Below are 25,778 nucleotides of genomic sequence, written 5' to 3' on the forward strand. Positions count from 1 at the left end.
GATCATCCGGGACAGTGCCGCAATAGCTGTGGAGGCTCTTTTACAGGCATAATCGACGTGGCTACCGAAGATAAGCTTATCGTCGATCATCACGCCCAAGTGTTTGACGGAACGCTTTGACAGGATAGTGCACTCTCCTACACTGATCTCCGTCTGCTGCTACGACTTCCGGTTGTTAACAACCTTGTCTTGTGGTGAGCCAGCTCCAGTTTTCTGGACCGCATCCAAGCTTCCACAACCTTGATCGAGTGGTCGGTAGTCAACTTCACCTCCTCGATCGTTTCACCGTAGACTTCGAGCGTAATGTCGTCGGCAAATCCGACAATCTCCACTCCCACTGGGTTCTCTAACCTCAACACCTCGTCGTACATGACATTACATAACACCGAACCCAGGATGGAACCTTGCGGGACTCCTGAGGTTATGTGAAAGCACTTCCGACCCACCTCCGTGTCGTAAACTTGTACACGATTCTGAAAGTAGCTTTCGAGAATCTTGTACAGGTACCCCAGACGCAAGATCGCATCGGCAATAGCAGACCAGCTGGCGCTATTGAACGCATTCCTCACATCCAGAGTCACTACCGCACAGAAGCGAATTCCCCTCCTTTTAGGCTCGAGTGCTTTCTCGGCGGTTTTTGTAACCGACAAGATAGCGTCTACGGTGGACCTCCCCTTCCGGAAGCCGTACTGGTTTCTCGAAAGACCATTTTCGCCCTCGATGAACCTCAACATTCTGTTGAGGATGATCTTTTCGAGCAGCTTCACCGCCGTGACAATCAAGCATATTGGTATATATGCCGACGGGTCTCCGGGTAGTTTCCCCGCCTTTGGCAATAGTATTAAGCTCTGCCTCTTCCAAGCTTCTGAGAAAATTCCCTCGTCCAGGCATTTCTGCATAGCAGACCTAAACATCTCGAGAGCCTCTGCAATAGCTACTTTTAAGGCCAGGTTCAGAACTCTGTCCGGACCTGGGGCCTTACCTACGCTAAGGGACTTAGCTATCCCCGCAAGTTCCACATCGGTGACCTTCTCCTCATCAGTCCCCGGCTGTCCTACGAAAGGAGGCCAAGGACTAGGATCATGACGCGGAAAAAGTCTTCCGATGATCCCCTCCAACATCTCTGGAGATTGCTCTGTAGGAGCCATCACACCTCTCGTCTTGGCGATAACGATCCTGTAGGCGTCACCCCAAAGAAGGCCTTTTTGCTTGCTCTTATCTCGGTCTTAAGCGCGGCTTTTGCAGCGGCGAACACCACCCGCCGTTCGTTTCGCTCTTCCTCTGATCATGCTCGCTGCATCCGCCGCCTAGCCCGTAGGCAGGCGCGGCGCAGGACCGCATTCGCGTCGACCAGTAAGCCGGTGGCCTCCCATTTCTAGGGTGGACTCGCCTAGGCATGGTCGCATCACACGCTGCGTGTGACACGCACGTTGTGGACGTCGCTTGGTAGCTCCTCACCTGACGCCTGCCTCACACACTTCTGCGAATGCTTGTCAAAAGCAATCGCATCCGCCGCACTCTTTTGGATACCCGAGAAAGCGAAGGCCTCCGTCTGGGTAGACTTCGGATCCTTAGGCTTCGTAGGTTCTGCCACTGCCGCAGTTTCCATGGCTTTCCCATGATTTTCGAAGTCTCAGCAGGGCCTGCTTGAGGTCTTTGCTGGTGTTGGACTTCGGGACGCAAAATCAGCTCATCAGCGCGGAGCGAGCCCATCACGAGTCTTGTTTTTGGCCCTCGTTACCCACGCTCCGCCAAACCTAACAAACTAGGCTTGCTGTTCGCGAATTTCTCAGAACAAATGAAACACTTGGGAGGGGTTAGTGCAGCCTTGCATCTTATATATGGCCTTCACCCTCACAAAGCTTCTTCCTGGCACGGCCTTAACAGTTCCACGACTAGTGTTTCGATTCAAGACACTTGAAGCAAACTTCCAATGACTCGTGTATTCTCAGCGGACAAATCGATCAGCCCAACTGGAGCTTCCCTATCTTAAGGACAAACGTCTTGAAATCCCGCTTCAAGAGTGCATCAGAACTTCAGACGCACAAATCTCAAGAAGCAAGCTTCAAACAACAGTACATTTTATTATTCTGTTCTTGCTCACTTGTAATATGCCTAAAATAAGAAGATCAGGTGCGCTGGTTTTGTTTACGAAGAGATTTGTGCGCTTAAAATCGTGAGTAGGTGCCGAAAACGGCCATTGTGGCAGCCATTTTGGGATTCTAACAAGTCTGTTCTTAGTGAATTCGTTAGCGGAACCAATGCCACCAGTAGTGTCCCTGCGGGGCCTTTCTGTAATGGCTACGGTGACCAACTGCACTTCGCACTGTTGCCGCAGTGCCGTAACGAGATCTCTTCCAGGGTCAGAGTCGCTTCCGCGGTAATCACTCTCTGCAAGGACTGCAAATATCGCCCCTCATTGCTTTCAAGACTTCCGACTACTTAGACTCGTCAGTCTTGAATACGAACGCGTCACCCTTCTTACACAGCCATCTTCCCTCATACTTTTCCTTGATTTGGTGTCTCTGCGCTCATGTTTCTCTATATTCTTATTGGATACTAGGGTCAGGGAGGCGTTCTCCGCTGTAGTCTACGTTAACTGAGGACCTAGCAATGGTCCCAATTGGCTGCAACCTTCTATCCGAGATGGGCCGGCCTTTTCAGGCTCACTCTTCCCAGCTTTCTGCGACGCCTGGACGGAGTTCGACTTGCCAGCATAATTGTCCTTCACTTTCGGAATTCACAATCTCCAGGCCTTGCGAGAACCGTATGGCAGCTCCTATCCTGACCGCTGTCTCTCACGCTTCTGAGATTGCTTGTCGTAAGCAATCACGTCCGGTGTACCGGCGGTGGCTCTAGCTCCAGCGAGCACTATAGTCTTAGTCCTTTGTTTAAGGTGAAGAGTGAAGTCTATCCTTTCCAATCATCGGACGAAAAAAGTCCTCTCTACCGACCTGAGCTTCCTTCGTGTCATAGAGTATGACGAAAATACAACCATCGTATCCTTTTGGCAGGGATGCCAGATGTTTTTTTTTTTGAAAAATCTGTATCACTCTTTTCAAAAATATGTATTCTACACAAAATTTGGGAGAGAAATCTGTATCCCATAAATGTCCCCTCTAGCTCAAAAATCTGTATTCCATGTAAAACGAAATCTGTATGGGTGTTCAAAAATCTGTATAATGCAGAAAAATCTGTATATATGGCATCCCTGCCCTTTGGTAAAACAAAATTCATCTTCAAGACATCTGTCTTTAAAATTCTTCTAACAAATATACTTCGCTATCAGGCCATTAGTACATACTCATTTCTATCATTCAGCGCACACAGCAATGTATATGAGAATAAGCAAGGCCATAGCACCTGAAATAGAATTATAAATACTCTCCAGTTGGACATAAATTTTCATAGCTCCTTCGAAATTGCCCCCCATCGAAAACGGGAAGTCTTCCTGCCAAATGAAAGAAAGTCTCTGCTTCCATCATTCCCATCCGCCATCAGATTCGAAGGAAGCATTTCCGACGTACGAACGTCCGCCCATTTTCGTCGTCGTCGTCGTCGTCATCGAGGACGAGAACGACGTCGCCCAGGACACCGCATGGATTATTCAGCATTATGGTGAAGTAATATCCTCACGTTTCCCAGTTACTGCCCTCGGTAGATTTCTCGTCCGCCCGCCGCCGTTAGAAACCTTGGCCGGGACCCCGCCAGGGTTTGTTTTCCTTTTGGGAAGGATGTGCGCTTCTTTAAGGACGCCGACGTGCGGTATAGCGATGCTTCTTCCCAATCTTGACATTCACAGAAGCGCTCGCCCGCTGCCCCCGCTCAGAGCAATTGCAAACGAAGATATCGCCGCTCTCAATGTAGTTTTTATAGTCCACTTTCGGAAGCAGGTTGCAGCAGGAATACTCTAACATGGGACACGTTTCGCCTCCAGTTCTGGCGGCGGAACGACATCCCCCCAGTGAACCTTTGGCAACCGGTTTGCTCTACAAGAATCTGAAATTGGAGCTCAATTGCTTTGTGTGATACTGCTGGCTGAGGCTACGATGCGATACTTGAATGAGATGGTTAGTTGAAGGAAGGCAGTCGTCAGTGCTTTCCAGGTAAACGAAAAGTAGGTAGCTATCAGGGGCCAAAACGGTTCAAGTGCGCTCATCTTCGATAACACAAGTTTACAAAATAAAACGAAAGTCGTGAACTTCTGTCAACGACCAAAATTTTTGAAGCACAATTTAGTGCTGATTTCGAAACCGACCTTCAAAAAATTTAAAGTAGAACAGTTTTTGAGTTTTAGCTTAATATCGAGTTTTACAACTTTTCAAAATATGTAATTTACTAAAATTCAAATATATTGCGTTTTGTTCAACCAATTTTAAATCTTTTTTCATCAACTGAAAGCTGAATACAATACCATTCGATCATCTGAATACAGGTTTTGCGTCAGATTGATGAAATTCAAGATATTGGTGAGCTTCAGGGACAATCTTCTTAAATTTTAGCAAAATTCCCAAAAATTTTTGAAGAAATGTATTTTTTTCAATAAGAAAAAACCAACTTAAAAATTCTTTCTCGACGTTTAGTTGTCATATCATATGTAGGCGAGTAACAGTAAAAATTTCAGCTCAATCGTAGCATTGATTACGGAGAATGAGATATTTGAAGTGAGCGACATTGCTTAAAAATAGAACAAAAATCGATTTCAAATCATCAACCTTGTATGGAAAGTCGAAAAAATTTCCGCTCTACTGTAATTTTTTTCTTTTGCGTTTTCGAACTCAGGGCATGATTCTACACCAAAAATGATCATCAGCTTACCGAGTTCAAAAATGCTGTAAACTAGTGTAATGGGAGGTAATGACGGTATACCTGAACATCAGAAGATGGGCAGATCTGTAAAACGGTTTTACGATAGGAACGCGCTTTTCGCGTGAGTCGGGTCAGTGCGGATGGTAAGTCAAAACGAAGGTGGAAAGCTGGGTGGTGGGATTTTATGCTTCACTTGAAATGAGTCCGATTGGACCTTGAAATGAAGATTGGCTTCAAAGTATGCTGCTGTAAATTCGGAAAGATTCAAGTTTATTGGGCATTTGGATGGACATTTAAATATCTTACCAGATGGGATATTCTTAGCTGATTCGTGTACTTTTTCTGTCGGGGTAGACAACCTCGCCAGAAGTTTTCCTTCCAAAACTTTCTTTCTATGTATTTCAGGGACTTCCGTCGGAGCTCCGTAGGCGATTGCGTGAGTAATTTTTCTACGATCCACTTATTTTTTTAATCCACGAGTTTATTCTTTATTTCTTCCGTAAATTCCTCCAGGGATCCTTTTTGGTGTTTGGTGTTTAGGTGAATTTTCAAAAGAATTTTAGGAGAATTTGTGGAGGAATTTCATCAAGGATACCTGTAGGGTAGGATGGCTCAAGCTTATATGGCAAAACCACATGTCAAAAAGTTCGATGGGCCCCCTTCTCATTTCGTTCTATATGACGCCACGATGCTCTGGTCAAATTTTCAGCTAAATCCGTTAACATTAGGGTGGTGCTAAACTCGTTTGAAGTTTGTATGGAAGTTTATATGGGAAAACATCGTTTTTTGTAGTTTTCCTCTGAGTTCTGATTTCCCTTCCCTTCCCTGAGTTCTGATTTCCCTTAAAACACGTAATCGATCCTATAGAAATATAGCCTGGGATATGCCGAAAAACTTTGTCGAAGACCGCAACTTGATCAGACACTTGCGAAAAAAGCTATAGCGTAGACAGTACGGGCCCATTCAATGAGATTTTATTGCTATTGTTATTCCTTTACATGTTAAATGTTAAGCACCACCAAATGGTCTGCATGTAATATCTTTTCTTACAAGCTTCGGATGACTTTGCGATCTTCGACAAAGTTTTTCAGCACATGTAAGACTATAGTTTTATCGGTTATGTGTTTTCAGTAAAAATAGTGCCCCTCATGAGAAAAATGCTAAAAACGATGTTTTCCCATATTAACCTCCATACAAACTTCAAATGAGTTTAGCACCGCCCTAATGTTAACAGATTTAGCTGAAAATTTGACCAGAGCATCGTGGCGTCATATAGAACGAAATAAGAAGGGGGCCCATCGAACTTTTTGACATGTGGTATTTTGAGCCACGCTACTGTAGGGATTCTTCAAAAAACCTCTCTAGTGATTCTTTGAAGAATTGTTTCAAAAAATGCTGCAGTAATTACTCCACAACTTTTAAATGGCTTAGTTAGACGATGCTAAGGATGCGGTCTACACTCAAGAAAATGATCTAACTTCGCAGGGTTGTTGGCCAACATTTTTGCAACATTCTCTGTTCATTCTATCGTTCCGGCTATGGCCTCCTTCTGGATCTGGATACTATGTAGGTTTGCCTAGAGTGCAGTGAGCTCGTGGTTCATCTTTCTCCGCCACACACCATTCTCAAGCACACCGCCGAAGATCGTTCTAAGCACGCGTCGCTGACTCCGAGTGCTTGCAGTTCCTTCTTGAACATGGTTGTGTCCGTAGAGGACCACCGGTCTTATCAACGTCTTGTACATGGTGCACTTGGTGCGTGGGTGAATCTTTTTAGCCCGCAGCATTTTCTGAAGCGCATAGTAGGCACGTCTTCGACTGATGATGCGCTTCCGTATATCACTGCAAACATTGTTGTCAGCCGTCAGTAAGGATCCGAGGTAGACGAATTCCTCCACCACCTTGAAGGTATCCCCGTCTATCGTCCGGCGAGATTTCAATGAACTGGACAGTTCACCCAAAACTCTTACGCAGAGTTGCACATCGTCCATCGTAACTTAAATCAGTCTTGTCAGCTTCCCAGGAAAGCCGTTTTCGTCCATGATTTTCCATAGCTCTGTGCGGTCGATACTGTCGAATACCGCTTTGAAATCGATGAACAGGTGATGCGTTGGGACCTAGTATTCACGGCATTTCTGGAGGATTTGTCGTACGGTGAAGATCTAGTCCATTGTCGATTCGGTGTGGGATGTGAACAAAGATTAGTGATATTCCCCTTGGGTGTCCTTCCCCTAACAAGCATCGATGACAGCAAGCATCATAACGAGGCGAGGTGGGCAGTGTGATGCTCTCATTGAGGAATGGAGCTTTGGCGGAGCCAGTCGCCTGCACCGCGAGGTCCCGTATCATGCCAAGTGATTTTACTGGAGTTTAATAGAAGGCTGGGAACAGATTGTTCCGGTAAGTTACGCAATATTCACAGCCGACTTGATAACTTCCCACGAACTCATTCGTTTGAGGTGACAGACGACGGAAGATGATCGTAGATAGAACTTTGTAGGCTGCAATCAAAATAGTGATCACTCTGAAGTTCGCACATGCCTAATAATCGCCTTTCTTGTGAATGGAGTAAATTACCCCTTCTTTCCCCTTCCTCCGGTTGCTGTTCGGTTTCCCAGATCCTAACTATCAACCGCTGCAGACAAGTAGTCAACTTTTTTGGGCCCATCTTGATGAGTTCAGCTGCGATACCATCCCTACTAGCTCATTTGTTGGTTTTAGGCTGGTACATGGTATCCTTAACCATCGACCAGTCGCGTCTTCAGCCACTCTCAGCGACACCACGCACACGGTGTGTCACAAGTGAGCTTTTTTCATGGTGCGTGTACTCAGTACACGACGCGACCGCTCCGGGTTACTTTCCCTCAGCATGGGAGTTGGCTTATTTCCGTCCTCTGCTGCATTGGTGTAGTCGTGGTCTTCCGTGCCTACTATTCAGGTGCTCGTCAAAGTGCTGCTTCCACCTTTCGATCATCTCACGTCCGTCCGTCAAGAGGCATCCGTCCTTATCCCTGCACATTTCAGCTCGTGTCACGAACGGCTTCGGGATGTTTTGAGCTTCTCGTAGAACTTCTATGTTTCATGGGAACGGCACAGCAGTTCCATTTATTCGCGAAACGCTTATTCCAGGTGGCGCTTTTCTCCCGAAAGAGGCGGGTCTACTGTTCTACTGTTTCCACTTCTGTTTGTAACGTTCTGCCTGGTTCCTTGCTGCAGCATTACAGCCCGTGCTGCGTTCTTCTAAAATCACTCTACACTCCTCGTCGAACCATTCGTTTCGTCGACTTCTTTCCACGTACCCGATAGTGCTCTAGGCTGCTTCGTTGATAGCAGCTTTAACTGTTCTCCAGCAGTCCTCTAGAGGGGCCATATCGAGCTCGCCCTCGTCTGGCAAAGCTGCCTCGAGACTCTGCGCGTATGCTGAGGTGACATACGGTTGCTTCAGTCGCTTAAGGTTGTACCATAGCGGTCGCCGGTACCGTACATTATTGATGACGGAGAGCTTTGGACGCAGTTCGACCTTCACCAGGTAGTGGTCGGAATTAATATTAGCGCCACGATAAGTTCTGACAACGATAATGTCGGAGAAGTTCCGTGCACCAATCAGAATGTGGTCGATTTGAAATTCCGTCTGCTGTGGTTATCTCCAGGTGTAACGATACAGGAGGCTGTGTTGGAAAAAGGTGCTACAAATGGCCTAATAATAAAAAAAAGACACTGCGTATGGCCATGTTTTTGGAGGTGGCTAAATCAATTAGTCGTAGGCCGTTTTCGTTCGTCAGCTGGTGGGCGCTGAACTTTCCAATCATCGGTCTGAATTCCTCCTTCTGGGATACCTGAGAATTTAGGTCACCTATGATGATCTTGACGTCATGGCTTGAGAAGCAGTCGTACCCGCGTTCGAACTGCGCGTAAAATGCGCCTCAGTGCATCATCAGTGCTTCCTGAATAAGGGCTGTGCACGTTAATTATGCTGAAGTTAAATAATAATTGGCACTTGATCCTCAACGTGCACATTCTTTCGTCGATCGGTCACCAATCGATCACGCGCCTCTGCGTATCGCCCATCACGATAAAAGCTGTTCCCAGCTCACGTATGTTCTCGTAATTCTGGTAGATGGTATGATTACCTCTAAACGTTCGCACAACTAGTTTATTCAAGCGAAGTAAAATATCTAGGTGTCATACTCGACGCAAAACTGAATTGGAACTCTCATCTCCAATCAGTTGTGCAGAAAGGTCTCAATACACTTTGGGTTTGCTCAAAAACCCTGGGTAAAAGATGGGGCCAAAAATAAGTATGATCATGTGGATATATAAAACCATTGTTCGTCCCAGGACTACTTACGCTTCCCTTGTCTGATGATGATGATGATGGTTTCCATTCATTGTAGCACGGTACTAAGCCCGATAGCAGTGGGCTGTCTATCCAATGTGATTTGACCAAGCAAAACATTATAATTATACAACCAAGATCATACAATTATATATAGTGCTAGCACTTCACATTGGAGGATGCCCCAATGAATGTGAAAAAGAAAAAGCTGTCATTCTCCACATAAAAGTTATAATAAGAAGTTGGCATCTCCACTCTTCCCAACCATTATGTTTCGACTGACAGCTCTTATTTCCCTCCATTCCCAAAAAAATACTTACGCTTCCCTTGTCTGGTGGCCTCAAACTAATGAGGCTGCTGCAAGGGCGAAGCTCAACAAAATCCAACGCACCGCTTGCATAGCGATCACTGGTGCAGTTCGTAGTACACCCACTTTGGCCCTAGACGCAATGCATCACCTGCCCCGGTTAGATCAATTCATAAAGCTGGAAGCGGAAAAAAAGCTCTAAGGTTAAAGAGAAAAAAAAACACTGCTGTCGGGAGACCTTACGGGTCACCTCAGCATAATAAATGAATTTGCCATAAATTCCGCAATAGGCATTTGTAGTGACTGGATAGAAACGGTAGTCAATTATGACTTACCTTACGATGTGTTCATTCCTTCCCGCCAGGAGTGGGAAGGAGGTGGACCCAGCGTTCCAACAGGCTCTATAAATTTCTTCACAGATGGTTCGAAAATGAATAATCTGACAGGCTCCGGAATCTATGGCCCTGAAACAAAAATCTCTGTCCAATTAGGACAGTGGCCCACAGTATTTCAGGTGGAAATATATGCAATATAAGGATGCGTGTTATTATGCCTGAGGAGAAAGTATTGGTTTGCAAAAATATGTATTTTCTCTGACAGCCAAGCGGCACTTAAGTCGCTTAATAACTACACTTGTAACTCAAAGCTAGTGTTGGAATGCATTCTGGCTTTAAAAAACTTATCCATACGCAATCGAGTCTATTTATATTGGATCCCAGGACATACGGGTTTAGAGGGAAACGAGATTGCTGATGAGCTAGCCAGGAATGGATCTAATGAAAGGTTCATTGGCCCTGAGTAGGGATGTAGTACCGGTACCGAAAATCCCGGTATTACCGACCATTTTTTGGTACCGAAATACCGGTACTGACTGAACCATGGTACCGGTACTTTCGGTACTAGAAAATCTTTCCCGAAGTGTTGAAATCCGGTCATTAGTATAGCCAATATTTGATTGATTGATTTGTCTTTATTAAAGAGACTTTTAGCCCTTGGCTGGTTCGTCTCTACGCCAATATGCAATCGAAATAAACGAAAACATTTAAAACTATGACAAACAATCATTTCATATATGAAACCTTTTTATAGTCCAGGATATCATAGCAATGATTGGTTTACTGAACGTTTAATGTTGGAAATGGATTTACTAGCTTTGAATGAAACTGTTAGTTGAAGGTTTCTTGTTTTTCTTCAGTTTTTAGAAAAAATCAAGGAAAAATCAGTTCAATCTTCTATCTTCTGTTTTCACCTAGCAGCTATCTATCTGATTATGCTATATCTAAGGTTGTTCCTGTTTTATTGTAGACTGGCTAAGGAACAGCCGGTGAAACTGCTCAGAAGCTAAACAATAGCTCTAAAAACAGTTTTAAACAACCCATTTATATCTATTTTTTTTTGTTTAATTCAGAATTTCATGGTCAGATTTTATGTCATTCCTGAAAACCGGAAATCACACATTTCTAGTAAATGGTAGATTTTATTGTATAAAATAGATTACTCTTCATTTTATTGAAAATATTCCAGTACCGGTATTTTACCGGTTCTACCGGTACTGTGAACCTGAGTACCGAAATACCGGTACTCACCAAAAGTGGTCGGTACTGCGACCCCTAGCCCTGAGCCCTTCTGCGGGATCTCAGACTGCTCTGTAAAAATGGAACTGAACAAATATATGGTCAGTCAAATCACATTAAACTGGAACGCACTTCCCCATACGAGCCAATACAAAAGGCTCGTAACGATAAACCCCAAGAAAACCCAAAAACTATTAGGTCTCAACAAGAGGGATCTCAACATCTACACCGGTCTAATAACTGGACACTGCTCCTGCAGATACCATCTACAAAAGATCGGAGCAATCCAAACCTCAAATTGCCGCTTCTGTGACGAGGAGAGGGAAACATCAGAACACATCCTCTGCTATTGCAGTGCACTCACCCAACGTAGGTTCAAAGTTCTCAGCAAGCCCTTTTTAGGGCCTGTTGACATATGGATCTTATCTCCCAAAGACGTGGTTGGCTTCATGAAGCTAGTCTCGCCAGAATGGGGGAGTCACATACTGTAACTCAGGATCTCTATTCATCAATAATAGATGGTCTTGAATTCAGTCGATACCAAGGTATCTCAGTGACAAATATGTTACTGAGATAACTTGCGTACCGTAATCCGGGGTAACATTGATCAGAATTTTCGATCTTTCTTGAATAATTCTCTTGTTAAAGCGAATGTTACATGTTTTATATTTTTAAAACAAGTACTGGCCCTCTGAGTATGTGTTAAGCTACTCAAAAAAGTATTGTAAAACTTTAAAACATGTTTAAATAGGCTTTTTGATCTAATTTTTGATTTTGTTCATTTGGGGTAACATTGATCACCTAAGTTAACAATGTACGTTTGTGTTGAAAATACCCTTACTTACTAAATTCGGGGTCGCTGATTTCGAATATGTTGTCCAAATTCTTACAAGTTATGGACTTTTTGAGTTATTTAAGGATTAAAATCCTTCAAACCGCGAATAACTCCTAAAGGTAGGCAATGGTTTAAGGAATTGATAGCCTACTTTCAATAAATCGTATATTTTATTGAAAAATGGCATTTTCATAAATGTTTCGTTCATTAAATCCAACTCTAGGATATCATATTGAAGTAATACAGTGATTTTGAACCTCATATTGTATTTAGTATTCATGCCATGCATGAATGTTTGACAATGCATCTCAATGCGCTACGAAACACAGCTATTGAAAAATCGATTTATTTCAATGTTCATGAAATTCAATTTTCAAGAATTACATGTCATTCAATAGCTAAATAATAGCAGATTACGATATACCATTCGATAGCAGAAACAAATTCAATGTAAAATGCTTTTTTGAACATTTCATGAGGTCGGTCAAGCCGATCAATGTTACCCCACTGATCAATGATACCCCGTTTTACGGTACCTCACAGCAAAAGGGTATATCACAATAGTTCTAAAATCTGGACGCAGTGATCTTCACCCGACAAACGAGAGAGAAACGTTCGCATGGATCCTGTCCAACTCACCCCCTCAGCGCTACGATGCCGAAGTTAAGAGATTGGCAGTTTCACGTACCGAGTTTCCAATTGCAAGTCATGTTTGATCGTATTATTCGGTTGCTGATTTTTGATTACAATGTTTTTTTTTACGGCTGGGTAGGTTTTGACACAAATCCCCTACTTTCCGGAGGACCATAGTTCAGTTGAGCTTAGAGTCATTCCCTAGCACTCAGACGTTGATCAATCGCCCCCAACATGGGGATCAGACGTTGTTGTGAGCCGCTCCTCCTGGAGAACAGACGCTAAGGTTTGCAGAGCGAACCCCCCTTCCCTGTAAGCCTATGACCAAAATTCCTACCGGGGTTAGTTACCTGATCTTCCCTAAGGTTGCTCGCAGCCCGGCCGGTGCCACTTGGAGGTAGGGATAGGAGTTGCTGGGCAGACGCTAGTGATCTCAATAGGATCTGTATTGTGAGATTTACCCAGCCTTTTACGTGCCAAAATTCAAAGATGTTACATATCACCAAATTTCATGTTATGATAGTAAAAGACCAAATTTCACTGGAGGGAATTAAACCTAGGTGTGAATGTGTAGCAAAAGCATAATGAACAAGCAAAGATAACCATACGATTCACAGTTGGGAAATTCTCGCTGAAACCAGGCCACCATTAACATACAGTCTGGAATTCCAAAATTTTCTTGCTTATTCGCTAGAATATGTTACTTGGCGGGTCGGAAGGACCACGCCTAGCGAGCGAGACTCTTAGGGTCGGCACGTTTCGCTGATCAAGAACCCAAGTAAAACACTTTTTCGCTTTTTCACTATTTATTTTTTTTTTCAAACTTACTGTGTGTGTGTGGAGTGTCGGTGTGTGGTGTGGAACGTTGCGACCGGCCGGAAGTGGAGCACGTGGGGGGGTTTGGGTTTCCTGCGGGTGTCCTGGGCGTTTGGAGGACCGACGGGCTTGAACGGGATGGCGGGGTACGCGGCACAACCTTCGCGCTTGATATTGCCACCTGGGTGGTATGGTGGACGATGACCAACGGGCTCAGCGGGGAATGCGGGTGATAACGGATCGTTCTGGGCGTCGGAGGGTCCTCAATGCCGGACGGGACTTCAGGCTGTCCAGGCAGGCCACTAGCCGAACGGAAAACGTAGTTCGGGCCTCCTAGATGGCGGACCGGATGCCTTACCGGTGTTCACGGGCCTCGCTTGGTCCCTAACAGGCTGAATAGGTTTATGATAATGGGTCCTATGGAAAGTAGGGTTATAGGCGAGGTTTTAACAGGACTACTGGGCGTATCGTTGACGGAATCACCAAATAATTCTTTATTGGTTCATACCTGATTCAATATTCACTTGGAACGAATGAAATATAACTTTCCGATCAACTAACTAACTTGGATACTTCCAACGGATACTTTAACTGTAATTGGCTCTAAAGCGAACTATTTGCCTCAAGAGGTCAGAACGGAAAGACTTTGCTCTTCGCTTGGTTCGATCCAGTAGCCTATCCCTCTTGCCTTTTCCCCATTCCCCTTTGAATTTTCCTTTTTGACGTGGATTGTGTAATGGCAGCTCTTCCCCTTTTTGGCTCATTTTGTGTATGTGTTGTATAAGGTCTGTTCAGTGTACACAGCAAAAAAAATCTTGTAATATCACATCATTTTCGATGCACATCAGTCACGTCGTAAAATTGATGTAAAAATTACATCCGTTCTACGCAGCAAATCAGCCGTCGCAGCTTGGAAGTGGGTCTAGCAATCGCTAGAACCGGAACGATTGATGAATCATATATAAGTAAAATAATGGCATGGATTCGTACACTGATCCGTTGATTGTGAGGCGTATCCCTTACCTCTCGGCTATTTCACCGAGTTGGGAAGTAGATGATTAACATGATACTGCTTCTGAGTGTTTTCTGGAATGGGTTTGTTGACACTTTCCGGTGCCAACCAGGGTGTACATAGTGAGTGTGATAAATGTTGGAAAACGATGTAAGTGAATAAAATTACGTTCAAAAATGAATACATCGCCAGAAATTACGCGCCTGGGTATTACAAAATTATTTACTGTGTAGGGTGATTGTGTGTTAACAAATTTTGTTCTGATTTTATTAATTATCCTTTTATAACATTTACCAACATACAATATAATTTACTAACAAAATACAAATAACAGAATATCAATTTACTAACAGTTTACTCTAACTATATCAACAAATACTAACAAATCTCGCGTTTAGTATCATACAGGCGTATCCAAGATGTTTATAAGGAAGGTGTTAGCGTATAAGCAGTAAGTGGATGCGAGGAGTGCGGCACACTGCGGGGGGATGGAGGTGACAGCCGGCCAGTTTGTTTATGCTGCAGAACGCTACAGAAGCGTTGCTGCGCCGCATCGGCAACAACATTCTCAACACGGATAACCAATGTTGACATATTTCCATGGCACTCATAAAATGAGTAATATTCCCCCAGGTTTAAAATTTGCTCGTACCCCGCATTTTTGTTAATTATGAATACAATGGTGATTTCTTAACCAAAAGAGATTGCTTTGCCGAGAATATTGCAAAATATTTGCTTGAGTGGGTGTACGAGCTAATTTGCAATCCGTGTAAGTAGGAAACACTCGATGAGTGTCATGGAGTTTGTTCGATTTTAGTGCTGATAAAGTTAAGCGTGCATGGTTTCTGTGGGGTTGCTACGTTGCTAGGGCGGAAAGTTTTTGTTTGTCATCTCACTAGTGAAAAAAATTGAATACAAACTTGCCAGCTGTCGTTAGGTTTTCCAATATGGCGGATGGTGGAATCTGACATATTGGATTACCTTCCTTTTACTTACCTTGGGCGTATCTACAATGATCGATTTCTCTTCATCGATTTTCTCTTCGGATTATTCCGGGATATATGACCAATATTCGGATGATCTCTCGGTATGTTAAAGTAAAGGACGACTAGGACTAGCATCTAAAACAACAAAAACAACCAAACATTATTTGCCGGTTATGTTATTAACGAAAGAAAAAATCGACGAAGAGAAATCGATCATTGTAGATACGCCCGTATGATACTAAGCGCGAGAAATTTATTCTTAAGAACTAATAAACAAAGTTAGCGTTTCTCAACGGTAACAAATACGATGGAAAAGGATGAAAACCACTTTGGTTGGGTTAAATTGATGGACACCTCGTTTGTCAAGAGGCCGCCAAGGTGACAAAAATGATGATTTTTCATCAAATTGCACCTAATTTTTCGCATAATATCTCAAAAATGATTGTTGTAACACAAAACTTCACATTTTTATCAAGGGAAAGTATAGACCTTTCATTTGAAGTTGAAAAAATTTTTGGCAGCCATCTTCGATTTGGTCTCCATTTTGAGTTTTATAACTAAATCGCTATTTTTGCTGTGTTCGCAACCATCGATTTCAAATCCGAACTCACCATGAGAAAGCTGAGAGTCAAAGTTTTTCAAGGCATTTTCACGCGCCCCGAAATGAAAATCTAATTCTCGCTAATATGAAAAACTCAAAGTTATTCAAAATATTTAAGATTATTGGATCTTCCAGTTGCAATTGATAACTGATACCCCAGTACTTGTTTTAAAAATATTAAACTTGGAAAAATACTGTTGCATCGAAAAATATTAAGAAAATTCGCAGAAAAACTATCAAAGATACTCCGTTTTATGGTATCAATCAACCCAAGGATGCCTTGGATTCGACATCGTTGTTGTTGCTTTTCAGAGCAATTCACTGGTAAGCATACTTTGATTCCATCTTAAGGTGCCATTAGTTTTTTTTTTGCTATGATGACAAATATTTAGCCAAACAAGCCCAGCGATGCGTAAACTTTGCAGCCTCCCGTGGTATGCTAGTCCGAAGCACCTTTTTCCCCCGCAAAGATATCCACAAAGCCACCTGGAGACAGAAAATCAAATCGACCAACAAACAGAAAATCAAATCGACCAGAAAATCAAATCGAGAGCGAACGAGGCACGTTACAAACAGGCGCGGAACAGGCAGAACTCAGTCTTCCGGATGAAGAAGCGCCAGCAGGAAGAACGAGATCGCGAAGCGATGGAAGAGCTGTACCGCGCTAAGGACACACGAAAGTTCTACGAGAAGCTGAATCGCTCGCGCAGAGGCTTTGTGCCACAAGCCGACATGTGCCGAGATAAAGATAAAAGATAATAATTAGTTCGTTTTGTCTCTTCGACGTTTTGGCATTCGACGTTTCGTCACCCATCCTGGAAGTCCTCCAAAAGTTCTTCTTGGATTCCTCCAAAATTTCCTCTAAGGATACGTCATAGAATTACACCAAGTATTTTTCTACTTTTTTTTCAAGAATTTGTTTTGGGATTTCTGCAGGAATTTCTCCACGGCTTCCTTTGAGAATTATTTCTGAACTTCCTGCAATATTTCCCCCAGAAATTCTTCCATAAAGACGGATAGAAATTTGATCCAGTCAGATGTCAAGCCAATATGGCGGGAAATCGCCCGGAGAATGGAGATCTTTTATACCACTATGGGTAAACAGGACTGAAACAAAAACAACACACAAATCCAATGATTTCAGATTAATTGTTTATTCTCTTAAGGGCTGGCGTTGCACATTTTCACTGAATTTTGCAAAATAGGTAAACGTTAGTCACAGTCCCTACCAAAGACAACAAACTAAAAAAAAACAAACATTGGTATCGTTCTGGTGTTTTGAAGAGCTTAGCTGTATTCAGCGAAGCATCGCTACCGCTCTGCAAATAAACCAGCTGCAGCAAACCACCGAGAGCAAATAGAACTAAATACACGTCAAAATATTGAAAGATGCTGCTTTTTTAACGTTCCCGCTATTCACCTATGTCTCCCAATTTGCCATGTGGATAAGTTGCGTTTATTCCCAAAAGACCGTCGTCAGCCGCAGTTTGCTCAAATAGAAGTTTTTCCGTCATCTAGTAGCGTCTAGAGAGTTTAACGGCAGCGGATAGGGTAACCTGGGGTAATACGCACCCCCGGGGTAAAACGCCCTCACGCTATTTCATTATATAATTAAAGTTCCATTTGATGCAAGCAAACTAGACGTAAAACTGAGCCGGACAAGCCCAAGAATGCAAAGAATATTCGAATGAAAAGCGTGGAAAACGATGATTTTCCACATTTGGAAAGATTGGCTAATTTGAAGCGCACGCAATTTAAGCAATTGCGCGCTGATTATATGGAATCAACCTATTAACTACCATCCGCCTCCTACACCTTCATTTTGCTGCCGTAAATAGTAAGATGGAGCCGCCTGGTATCTCATTAGAATTCAAAGCGGAAAATGCCAGAGGTCATATTGCCCCACCTCAAGGTGCGTTTTGCCCCCAACAGTTTTTCAGCACCCAAAACATAACACTTTTTTAAATTGTTAATTTGATTCGGTAAAATTGATATCACGTGGACCAAAAGTTGGCGTCTCTTAGTAAAATAAGTAAACTAACTTTCAAAACGTAAGACACGCATAAAATCGTCTTAATCTCAGCTATAGGGCCACGTTTGCTTAGGGGGTGCATATTACCACACCTTCCCCTACATACGCAAAGATGAAAATCGTTACTCGTCATGTTGGTGTTGCATCTGGTTAGAGTCAGCACTCGGGTTTACCCACACAACTATTTACCGTGGAAATTTAAGAAATAGAGTCATCACTTTCTCGTCGAGTTGAGAGACGGTGACGACGACGAGATGGGATGACAGACCATAAACAAGAACGCGTCAAACCCGAAAAATGGTGGGAGTTATAAAAAGAGTTTCAACACTTCTTTCCGAATGATGAGCATAATAAAAACACTATGTGTTTCCAGCACCGCCCGCGTTCGTTCCGCGCGATGCCATCAAAGTGCTCAGCTCACATATTTTCACCGGGAATGAGGCGGGAATGCCACAGCCAGTGTCGCCAAGAGAGAGGAAGCTAATGGGATAATGAATGGTTACATTGGAGTTTGATGTTTTTTCACGACCGGAATCTCCCGCTGGGAAAACGATGACGATGAGGACGTTGATGACGACGACGTCGACGGTGCCGAATGCTCATGGGAACGTGATGGTGGTTCAAATCCAAGCGTACATTGTGGATGAGGGGTTGATTCCGAAAGTCAGGGAGGCGATGCAGTTATGATTTATTGAAATATGGGACATTGGATAATTAGCTTATAATAGAGGGGGTGTTTTTCTTTTCGATTTTGATGAAGTGTGTGCGCCAGTAGTCGTTGCCGCCGCCGTTGCTTCGGTGTGAAGGGATTAGTGGTTTGCTCTTTTCGGGGATTATGGTGAGAAGGCGTGGAAGACTAATGGACGGGCTATTAGACAGGACAGATGCCTGGGGTTGACTGGAGTTAATTGATGTTTGTGATTCGAGACACTGGTTGTGTGTGACTAGTTAGAGGGGGACAATTTGACATTCTAAGTTTATTTTGTCATTTGAGTGGATTTTCTGTAACAAGAGATTAAAGTCGAAGTACTGAAGGGAGGGCATGATATTAGCTCATTAGGTGGAACGCAATAGCCTTCTTCTTCTTGGCGTAACGTTCCAAGTAGGACAAAGCCAGCTTCTCAGTTCAGCGTTCTATGTGCACTTCCATAGTTATTAATTGAGAGCTTTCTCTGCCACTGATCATTTTACATGTGTGCATCATATTGCAGGCACAATCTAATTCTATGCTCAAGAAAGTCTAGAGTAGCTGCTGGACCGACCAGGAATCGTCACCATCAGCATGGTTCTATGGAATACCGGCGAGTTTACCGCATCAGCAATAAGAGACCAACAGTCATCGATGAATCCAATCGAAGAAACAGTCGTTTTGAAAGATTCTTACACTGTTACAAGTGTTACAATGGTATTGTTACGAGGAAGCATAATGCTCGTGACCATGAACACGTAGTATGATAAAGAGTAGTGAAGTGGAGCGCACCTGGTGTAATGGTTAAAGCACGTGACTATCACGCCGAGGACCTAGGATCTAATGTCACTCCCGACAAACCACCTAAATGTGAGTTCTTCTTTCGGAAGGGGAAGTAAAGCGTGGGTCCCGAGATGAAGTAGCCTAGGGCAGTGAAAATAATTGTCAGACAAAAGAGGCTCAAAACAAGCAACAAAGAAGACGCGGTAATTACTTTTTATCCCAACTGGTAACAGATAATGACATGATCTCGAATATTTTTGTTGCAGACAAATCGGAAGCTGAATTTGTTGCGTACTTTTCAACTCGTGAATAATTAATTATTATTAACCCAAAATCGAAACTTTTTGATGATTCATATTTAGCAGCGTTACAGTGTTTACCGACTCTAAGATACCGCTCAAAAATCACATTGCAAGGCTTAAAAATATGTTAACTCATGGTGCACGATCTTTGTCCTATCTTGTTCTAGTTAGGACAAACCTATGTCGTATTGGGTAGAATGTCGCAAACAAATAACGACATTATGGTTATTGTTGCGCGATGATTGAATTTTGATTCACTGGCCTAGGGCTAAAAATCTCGGAATACAGATAAAAAAAAGATTAGTCAAGATAGGATGTTGCACTCTGGAAAGCCTTCTGGTCAAGTTTCCGGATACTTTCCCCACCACCTGACAATCTGTATGCCAAGTAGAGCGCTCAACTACACTACATGTTGCAAGAATCGCCGCTTTTTGAATGCTTTCCACCTTAGAAGAGATTAAGGGATAACTCTAGTCACTGAAAGGACAACTGGAACTATACGGACGTCCTCCAGTTGCCACATCCGCTTCAACTCCCACTGTAAACTCATCCGGCAACGAAATAAGGAAAATAATTGAAAACTCGATACCTGGAGTGTAAAGACCCTAAATAAACCTGGACTAGTGAGCCTTTTGGCTTGTGACTTACAGAAGGGCATTTTTTTTTTTTAAATTATCGTACAAATTGGGCAGAAGGGTCTCAGATTTTCATGAAACTTTTTCCACAGGTAGGACTCATGGATAAATGAATTAAAAAAAAAATGAGAAAAATTCAGGGTCGCCTATTTTCTCGGAAAACTCTGGTGGAAATTTCTTGTTTTCGCCTGATACTACTTACTTTGAAAAATCATAACTCAAGTACGAAGCATCGTAGGAACAAAATTTTGTGATGAAAATGAATGCAAATTTTCTCAGGAATCAAAAAAAAATATGAAATGGAAAAAGTTTTCCACAACATTTTCCACCGTTGAGAAAGTTCATTAAAAAAACCGGGTAAACTATGTCCGAACTCGCGGAAAATTATCGAAAAAATATTTTTGAGAAGGTAATTTTATAAGTTTTGATTGCTGAAATTTTTGGAATGCACTTTTTTTCATTCCTGAGTTATGGCCAATTTTGTGAAAAATAACCATATAATATAGGCTTACATGGTCATTTTTCACAAAATTGGTCATAACTCAGGATAGAAAAAAAAGTACATTCCAAAAATTTCAGCAATCAAAGCTTATAAAATTATTTTCTCAAAAATGTTTTTTCGAAAATTTTCCGCAAGTTCGGACATAGTTTATTTGGCTTTTTTATGAATTTTCTCAATAGTAAAAAATGTTGTGGAAAACTTTTTCCATTTAATTTTTTTTTTTTTGATTCCTGAGAAAATTTGCTTTCATTTTCATCACAGAACTTTGTTTCTGCGATGCTTCGTTCTTGAGTTATGATTTTTTGAAAAAAAAGGCTTATATGGCACATTTGGACATTTTTAAACATAACTGGCCATAACTCAAGAACGAAAAAAGTGCATTCCAAAAATTTCAGCAATTAAAGCTTATGACATAATTTTCTCAAAAGTATATTTTTGAAAATTTTCCACGAGTTCGGGCATAGTTTCTCAACTGTGGAAAATTTTGTGGAAAACTTTTTCCAGCTCATATTTTTTTTGGCTTTCTAAGAAAATTTGCTTTAATTTCTTAAAAAAAAGTTTGTTTCTACGATGCTTCGTTCATGAGTTATGATTTATCAAAGTAAGTAGTATCAGGGGAAAACAAGAAATTTCCACAAGAGTTTTCCGGGAAAATAGGCGAACCTGAATTTTTCTCAATATTTTTTTTGTTCATATATCTATGAGCCCCGCCTGTGGAAAAAGTTTCATGAAAATCTGCATTTCCACCGACTGGAGCGAGAATCGAACCCACACTCCGAGGCTTACAACACGCCTAGACGACTGCCGCCGCTAACCGCACGGCCACGAAGCCCACGCTGCTCTAAGTATTCCATATAATGCAAGACAGTTTTGCTTTCATCTAGATGGAATACTATAATGATAAAGATACTTATGACTGGTATTGCCACCCAACAACCGTTCAGAACGTGCGTGAATTTCAACTTAAAACATCTGCTTCGCTCGTGATGCACGTCAAATGAGGCGTTCTTGGTAGTGTTGTATACGTTTTAATTAATGTTCATCTCGTTTTCGAACGGTCATCAACCGCCTTTTCTCGAAAATGGCTGTGCCATTTTCATTATAATATCACTTTTCAATGTTGTTGAATCAAAAGGATTGTTCACTTAAACAATTTTCAATAACGAACATGATTTCCAATGCGAGTACTCATGTGGAAATTAACTCAAAACAAAAGCCATTATCGTTGATTCGTCGGTGTTTTATTCTCACAATCCGTACATCATCCACCGTTGTGAGAGTGGCTCGGATAGGTATGTTCAGCAAAACAAAAACCATTCAATAAAAACAGCACTTTTGTACGCGATGGACGAGCATGACGAAGAAAAATAATCCGGGCCAATGTGCGTGGGCCTTTCAATTCTGCAAAAATAACATAAAATCCGCGTACATATCTCGACTCGTTGTCCAGACTACCAACCAAAGCGGCTTCCTACCAAAACTTCAATGGCGGCTGTTTGTTGAGTTGAGCAATTCCCCAGTACTACTGGGAATTGGCCGCGTTCAATAACAACCAGCACCACAGCAGCAAGTGAAACGGACCCCGAAAAAACAGCTGATGCTCTATTTTCGCGAAGTTGCCCCAACTCTTCGCCAATCAAAATTCTGTACACACGTTGCTCTGGATACTACACGGTGGGAAATGTCTGCACTTGTACCCACCTATCGCCGGACGGCATTTGCATTTTTCATCATTATTTTCAATGCGCGATCCAATATCAATAAGCGATATTATTGCATTTTCCGACAGGGCAGCGACGGCGACCACTGGAATCCGTCCAAGTTTTCAAACTCGTGCCGATTTTAGGGACTGGTCTGATGCACAGTCCGACAGACAGTCTTTCATTCGCCGCGTAGTTATTGAAAACGAAGCTTCGTGCCAAACGACTGTCCCGAGTAACGTTGGATGGAAAATATTTGGATAGTGCGTATATGCTTTATTACTGATGTTATGCGTTGTGATAAAAATGAATAAGAGTAGGCTGGTGACCATTATTGTTTAACAGAGATAATGCTGAACTAATTCAGCACTGTTATGTAGAGATGGTACTGTGGTTTGGGATAATTCGTGCATCATGCTCCAATGCATGAACTCAGTTGGGTCCTCGGGTGATATGTGGATCGACCCACTAACACCTCATTCCCCCTCTTCTAAACTTTCGCGGTACGCCCATTAGGGATGATTTCGAGAAGGTGGGACCGTACATGAGTATTTACTCTCTAGATAAGCGTTCCACAAGGTACCGCCTTAAGTTGTCCTCTCTCCCCTGGGAGGTTGGTTCGGGTTCCAGGCTAGTACTTTAGACTACTCGCTGAACTCCCGGATGATGAAGCGCGGTCATTTCCTCTGTAGTTCAAGTACGATGCTGGAGCCCGTTTGGAAGTAACGGAATCCTACTTGTCCGGCCCCGTACACATCCTTTCAGCAATGTTGTCCAGAGTGAAATCTCTACCAAATATCTCCTGCATGCGGAGGAACCTGCGTGTCCGAATCTGTGCAAACATCTCTTAGAGCCTGAAGCGGACCTGGTGTAATGGTGAGAACACTAGACTAACACGCCGAGGACCTGGGATCGAATCCCACTCCCGACAAACTCACAAAATGTGAGTTCTTCCTTCGGACGGGAAGTAAAGCGTAGGTCCCGAGATGAACTAGCCTAGGGCTAAAAATCTCGTTAATACAGATAAAAAAAATCTGCAAAAGCACGCCTGACAGAAATTGTGTCAAGTTAAAAGTTTACTCGCCATGAGGCCTGCTCGTCCATTTAGGCACGCTCGGTGTAAGCCTGTGTGTCCATTTACACTTTCTGGAGGAATCCCATTCCCTCTGCCACTTCAACATAGACGATGTTCTAGCGATCCGTCTCTTTTGCTGCGTTACTCGAAGCACTCTTCATCCTCTGCCCCTACTAGTGCTATGGGCATCATGCCTGCTAACCCGACCATGCAGCAGCGCCATACCGTAGTATGAACCCCTGAGGTACCCCCGCAGTGATGTTTTAGCTCCTTTCACCTTCCTCGGTGTCATAGATTAGCTCCGTATTCTTGAAGAAGCTCTAATCTCTATCTCTATCCGACATAGGATATCCAGGACTCCTAGATGGCGTATGGCACACTCGATTGCGGTCAAGCTGCGGTGACGCTGTTGAACGCATTCTTCACGTCCAGTGTAATGACCGCGCAGTAGCGAAATCTCGCCGACAGCCGACGAGTCGCCAGGTGGCTTCCCGGGTTTGGGCAGTAGAACCAACTTGTGCACTTAGCACCTCTTCGGAAATTCGCCTCTGATGGGCACATCTGCATAGTCGTACTGAACATGTCATGGCAAGCCTCGATGGCCGTCTTGATGGCTACTCGGGACCGTCCGGACCGGGAGCCTTGTTCAACATAAGCAACTTCGCCATTGCAATTAGTTCGTCGTTCGTCACCGGGATGACCTCGCTATGGCCGGTTTGTCAGGGGACGGGGCCCATGGTCTTGTATCGTGACGTGGGAACAGTGTTTCCGCGATGTTTCGGGGAAGCGTTCTGGGGGTGCTGACGCGCGCTTCGTTTAGGCCATGACGACTCTATAAGCATCACACCAAGGGGTCGTGTTGACCGCCTGGCAAAGATTTTCGGAGCACGTGACGTTTAGCCGCCCTGTAGGCTTCCCTTCGTTTCATTCGACCCTCATCAGCGCGAGCTCTTTGCATCCTTCTTCTAGCTCTAAAGCAGGATTCGCGAGGTTAGGCGATTTCTGGACACCACCAGAATATCGGTTTGCGTCAATTTGTGGGTAGGGATCGTCTTGGCATTGAGGCGTCACATACACGGCTTAGTGTTCAGACTAGATCAGTGGTTTTCAACCTTTTTCAGTCCATGCACCCCTTTTCGATTTTCCCTAACCTCATTCCCCCCTTCATCGAACAGTTTCAAAACAATATTTATGCAGCATTGTATAAAAGTAAAATTGGAACTTTCGCGTCCTGTTTTGCAGTTTACTAGAAATGCTTTGAGAGAATCCACAAATGAAGTGATGATAGTTTGCTACCTTTGAAGTTTTAAAATGAGCTTGATTAATTGTTTAAACCCCGAGATGAACCAGCCCTGGGCTGAAAATCTCGTTAATAAGGCTAATATTAAAAAAAATTGTTTGAAATGTCAGCAAAATAGGCATACTGTAGAATCCAGTGAGGTCCACTCTACATGTTCAAAAGTCCGCGTTTGGCTTGGAGTTCAAGATAAACCTTCATTTCATATTTGAGCTCAAAGAAATGATCTGTTACATTTTATTCTGACAACTAACGTGCGCCGGTGTGATACAAAAGCTTTTCATGAGTGAAATTTATATTGGCACTTGAATTCGAAGCTCTGGATTTAACCAAATTAATAACTTTAATCGTTTGTCCTGAGGCTCAAATTTTATTTGATGCTCGAAGATAATGATGAATCATGATACACTGAACAATTTCAGGGTTGAGAAATTGTGAAAATAAAATAATATTCTTGCGTGGACAATTCCCCCCCTAGGATGATGAAATTCCCGCCTAGGGGGGAATTCCCCCCTGGTTGAAAACCATTGGACTAGATCATCGCTGGATAGATCGTCGGTGTTACCCTCCATAAGAAATCGCACCAACAAATGCCGGCTTATCGAAGTGCAAGGTCAGTCATCCCCGATGACGGCTGTGGCCGTCTTCCTCCGTGTTCCACGCCTGTATCGAATCGCCAGATGATCACTATGCGTGTATTCATCTCCGACCCTCCAGTCCTAGCTAGGGCCTAGACCCGGGCTCCAGAAGGTCACATCAATGATGGACTCTGCACCGTTTCTACTGTATTTAAGTTTTTTAGTCCTCTACTTTCGCGGCATCCACGTTCAGTCTAGCCATAGCTTCGAGAAGAGCC

The 25,778-nt window shown here is 43.2% G+C and overlaps 1 protein-coding gene across 2 annotated transcripts in view; it reads left to right on the top strand.

The window, feature by feature from the left end:
* LOC109417164 (leucine-rich repeat neuronal protein 3-like) overlaps positions 1-25,778 on the top strand; it is a 505,905-nt gene that overhangs the window by 264,198 nt on the left and 215,929 nt on the right. The window lies entirely within an intron of this gene.

Source organism: Aedes albopictus, chromosome 3, assembly GCF_035046485.1.
Source record: "Aedes albopictus strain Foshan chromosome 3, AalbF5, whole genome shotgun sequence".
Lineage (NCBI taxonomy): Eukaryota > Metazoa > Arthropoda > Insecta > Diptera > Culicidae > Aedes > Aedes albopictus.